This window comes from Limulus polyphemus, unplaced genomic scaffold, assembly GCF_000517525.1.
Source record: "Limulus polyphemus unplaced genomic scaffold, Limulus_polyphemus-2.1.2 Scaffold340, whole genome shotgun sequence".
NCBI lineage: Eukaryota > Metazoa > Arthropoda > Merostomata > Xiphosura > Limulidae > Limulus > Limulus polyphemus.
Window position 1 is genome coordinate 46,947 of NW_013665950.1, and position 5,822 is coordinate 52,768.

A 5,822-nucleotide genomic window follows, 5' to 3' on the forward strand; every position below is an offset into this window, starting at 1 on the left:
AAATCCATAACTAAACTAATTATCTCCATGATGTTGAACATTAGATCTTGACCCTCACATTACTTCTCATCTGTTGCTTAAAACTGACGTGGTTCACCATAGCCTAATATGCTATCATCAGTATGTGTAAGTAAAAACTTGTCAAGTATCACACATACTGAAAAATGTATTAATAGAACTTTAAGTTAGAAAAATTTATCTAGGATTTATCACAAATAATGTGATACATTATAGATACATCACGTTTACTGTTTATCATTACAGAATATACTTTACATCCAAAATAAGTTGTATGTTTAGACATGTAAGGTATCATCCTTCTTACAATTTAGGTTGTGTTATTCGAATTTATCCAAGGGACAAATTCCGCTGATAACTTGATATCCTTTGATATTTAGGAATGACACAAACTGAAATATGTATGAATTATAAAATACCGTATCGCCAAGATAAAATAAACTTTAATACAACTTTAGTAGGTTTCCGCTAGCATAAGATTATTCTATACTTTCTACACTGTTAGCCTTTCCTACTGACCAATATTCATATGACAGTCAATGACCTCACATTGAGAATCAATCTATTCTATTGTAATGCAATATCTGATCCCAATGAAAACAAGAAATAATATATTTCCTTTGATATATATAATAATGCATAACACTGACTGTAACTTTAATAATTAGATTATTCTCACATAGATATTGAAATCTGTCATAGAATGTGTTAAATATGGTGATGTTACATCATTGTATCATTGGAACAGTAAGTATCATGAATACCAAAGTGGATGTTTTCTATATGATGATATGCTTGTACGTTCTGTGATTCACACCAAACAAAAGTATGGTCTAAAAGAAAATATATATCTATCATTTTAAGTGAAATCGGTTTATAAAGAGTATTCATATAAATTCACATAAAAAACCATGTCAGGTGTTCACCAACATGATTAAATTTATCTTCAGAGACTGCTGTTCAAAGACCATGCTTATTTCTACCATATAACATGATAATAGATTTTCAGATTTTACATCTTAAACGTCAATGAAATTGTTATACAAGTTATGAAAATTACGTAGTAGAGATCATTGTAGTAGTAGAATTAGGATAAAGTCATAACACAGTATCACATGATTCTCCCTTAAGTTACAGTCATACAAAAATCTAGGGATGAAAGAATGTTATCCACTTTTGAAGTAGTTTGTGATCATCAATAAATTACATGGTGAAAAGAAAATTAAACAGTGACCCGTGTTTGATGGCAGCCCTGAAGTCTGAAGCCAAAACTGTCAGTGTATGCAACCAAGGGGCCATAAAACGTAGACAAGCACTGTAATAATTGGGATTTCTCTTGTATAGTATACAGACTGGCAAAAAACTTATGCTCAATTTACGTTAAATGTACGACAACTTTCTTGAGTTACAGAAACATGTGAACTCATAACAATAAGACTGATAATATTTGTTTAGAAATCTTTCTTTACTGCCTCTGTTCTAGGGGTTTCCAACAAAGAAAATCTGGACTGCACACACTGCTCCCCAACGAGATCTTATGTCCAGTACTAGAACTCATTAGATTAGCTAGAACATGCTGGAACAAGTATATACCATGTGAATTATTTTTTTGGGCTGTAGGTCAGTATTTTATAACCTACGATGGTTTCATAAATAGTTTATTAGAGCATCTTGAAGTTTTTTTATTAACTGTTTCATTATGTTTGGTAAGTGTGTGATTTTACTTACATATATTACCGATAATATTATGGACTATGATGAAACATGAGTTTTATGTAAGAAATATAAATGGAGTCTTGTATTAGTTGTTCCGCCAGACTGATGTTCATGGGGTGTTATTTATAATAAAAACTAAGCTAGACACATGATTATCTGGAATTTTATCTTTAGAGTGAAAAGAATAGAATTAGGTTGTTAGTGAATTATCAACATAAGATGAGGATAAGTTAAATTTTACAACTGACTCTGTCTGAACTTTTGATTAATTGCTGTATGTTGAGCAGTTAAATCTTACTGAGTATTGTGTGTGTAAACTGCTTTTCTCGTAAAGTAGAATAAACATGGCGAAATACAAGTATTGTACATTATCATTTTCGTTTATAAACTATATTAAAAATTTTACATATAGAACTAAAATTATCAAGTGGTAATATGGATATAACAAACAAAACGTGTATGAAAGGTAATCCAGTAGCTTATAAGCTAAGATGTTTATGTAAATAGTATATTAGTTTGTCTTGAAGTTTTTAATATATGTTTCAGTATGCTTGTTAAATACGAGATTTGACTTAAATAAATTGTTCAAACTTTACATAATCATATATTTTCTACATAAATTCAAAAATAGTAGATTACGAAGTTAATGTTCACCATACTTTAACTTAACTAGTGATGATCAGCTTTCTTATGTCACTGAATTTACAAGTCAGTAAACATAGTTTACTGGTTTCTTTACTTTACATAGTGATACAAAACACTAAATGCGTATTCATGATATTCTATTTCTCAAGATTTGACAGGACATGTTCAATATACAAATTTCAGTGAGTGTACAATTCTTATATACTTTCTACTCAATTAGACTCAATGAACTGATTATCTACGTATCTTCAAATGTATTTAACCACATAGTACAAGACTCTGTATGGATGTGCTATCATCAATGTGTGTAAGTAATGTTACAAACTCTAAATAAGACTGTTGTTACATGTACTGAAACATTTATTCACAAAACTTTAAAAAAGTAAGTATAATGTAGATATGTGTATGAGATGTATATCTTAGTAATGAATGTATAATCCTAAATATCGACTTATACTATGTATTATAATTGACTTGTTCAACTTTTTTTTTCATAAAATTTTATCAGCCCCCCTATCTTCTTAGAAAAAGGTCGACATACCTCAGAGTAAGTATTCAATATGGTTGAAGTGTCCTCACCACTTGGTGATTATATGTACTGAACTTTGTATCATTTGCATTCAATGTTAATTACCTTAGATAGACGCAGAAAGAACAGAAAGGTAAGAATATAATCTTGTACAATAGTAATGGTTAAACATTTACTTTAAGCTTTTAAAAACTAAACTTTAGCATAAGAAATGAACTTATAAAGCTAAAATTGTTGTATATTATTTAGAGATTTAAATAAGCATCCTTTTCATGACAAATAGATGTTGTATAATATATTAGTTATACAAAGTAAAACTATAGAACAACTGAATTAATGATATATGTTTTTACCTATAAAATGTAAGTAAATGCAAAAAGTATGTCAAGCAAATTAAATATAGAAGCCAAAACTATAATCAGCACACTAAATACATACTAAATCATAAAAACAAAATTGGCTATACTAACTATCTCGTTCAATATTTATGAAAACAATACATTAGATGTGATAAAAACTTTTGAGTATCATGATAAATGTGTTAATAATACTATCTATCTATAGAACCACATGTAATACAGTTAAATATATAAATGCAAAGTACAAAAATAAGTTAAGACAAGTTGAAACCTGTTTGCAATCCTACAGTAGTATAGTAACACCATCTGCCTTTGTAATACAAATAAATTTATAAATGAAAACTACAATAAAATAAAATATTTTGTCAAGAACTCTTTTATTGTAATGCTGAAAAATAAAAATCCAAATGATAGACTTACATTTTTAGGAAATATAATTGAATCTAGATATTGATGACATAACCACAAATTGAGACATCCTACAATGAGCTCATCATGCTATTGAACTATCCATTTATAGAAACACCATCCATCCTAACAGCATTATCTTTAGCAAGACCATCTGCCTATAGCACTCTATTAATACAACCCGCTTCATAACAACATCCGCCTTTGTAAAACACATGTAATATAGAAAAATATATAAATTAAAGCTATAAATATAAGTTCAGACAAACTAAAACCTGTAGACCGACTATAGTAACACTATCCACCTATAGAAACACTGTCTGCCTTTGTAAATCGTAATTAATTTTTTACTTATATAGCAAAACTGTAATTGTGATAATTGTAAGCACAGTGTTATGCAAATATTAAATTATTAATTTTAAGACTTTAATTGGTACTATAAAGTTTATGGCAGGTTGATCTACACCAGCATCTAGTGGTTCACTCGCGGACTATCTGTGCTTCATCATACTAATGCGCCCTCTGTTACCACTTCGTGGCCTAGCAACACACTCTCTGTCGAGTATCACGTGACATCTACTAGAAATGCGCCCTCTGGTAGCAGACTATTTCCGTCGTCAAGTGTCATGACTGCTTAGCAATGCGCTCACTGGTTTTATTTCATAGAACTATTACCTAAGACAGTTACGCCCTCTGGCGACAATTTATGGAGGTGTGAAGTAATCTTCTCTGGTGCATAGCGCTATTATTTCATCCGCTTTACCATTCCCCTCCTCTCTGAGGCAGCCAATCAAGCGCCTCCAAGATTTTAGGGTAACTACTGCAGCATATTATAAAGTACAATGAAGTGAGTAAATGCTCTTTTGAGGCAGAAAGTGACACATTAACAAGGTTTTCAGTGTGGTTTCTTATAGAATGTTAAAATTATTATATTATTGTGAAACACTACATTATTACTTGTGACATAATTGAAAATATAACTCAAGTTTTTTTTTTTTTTACATGCTTAATTTCATTTTAGTTGTATTCTATAGTTAAGTGTAACTTTTAGTATCTTTAAGGGTGGGTGCCTCTAAAAACGTATCTATTACGTGAAATGAACATAAAAAAATAAACCACTTCAGTTCTACATGGTGTTGTGTATTATACACTGCTGTTACTTCGAGCAATGGGTTGTATATTATAATGTAAATACATTTTATTGTGGTAGTTTGACTGGACCCTGCTATAAGAAGTTTGGTAGTGTTCAGTAAACGCTAAATATTAAATAATGTCCTGCCTTATGCGTATCAAGCACCTTACTTCTTCCTGGGTTTTTTCATATGCTATATGATCAAACATCAGACAAACTGACTAGCAAACATATGGTAAAGAATAAGATAATTGTGGCGCTCAAATACCATTAATTCACTTTCCTATAGCCTTGAATGCATGCACTTTGATATATGTAAATGATAACATGATAACCGCTGATAACATGAGGATACGAAATCTAGTATTCAGCATCTGTTACACTCTAATAGAGAGAGAGTCATGTAATGGAGGTAAGCTAGTACATTCAATATTGTATGCTAGCAGTTCAGTGGCATAAGGGATAAGCAATATTTCTTTTCACGTAATGTCCAACTGTTGATATGCAGGCCAAGGAAATGTAACAAGACCAGTCTTATGGATCTTTCTGGCTGCTTCTTTTTGTTCAAGTGTGCAGTTTCATTGATTAGAGGAGAGCATGTGTAAAAGGTTATAATTTCTAGAACGTGCTAAAATGTCTAAATCTTTAGCTAACAAGCATTTATCTAAACTTTATTGAATAGTTTGGTTTCCAAATTGTATTTTGTTTATCTTGGGTATGATCTTATACGAGTATGAATTAATTATTGAATAGTTTTGCCAAGATTTCATAAAAAAAACAAACATCCTTATCTGAATAATAAAGCACGGGTACTTTGTCCATGCCAGAGGGTGGTCTCATTGTACTAAAATATTTTAATGCAGAGGTTAAGTGAGGTATATGTGTAACTTAAAAGGATAGAATGCAAGTAATAATTTAGCACTTTTAGTATAAAAATAAGGTATGAATCAGGGCAAAAAGGAAATCTGTGCGGTAGAAAGCAATATATATACACAGCGTGGTCACAAGTAAATAG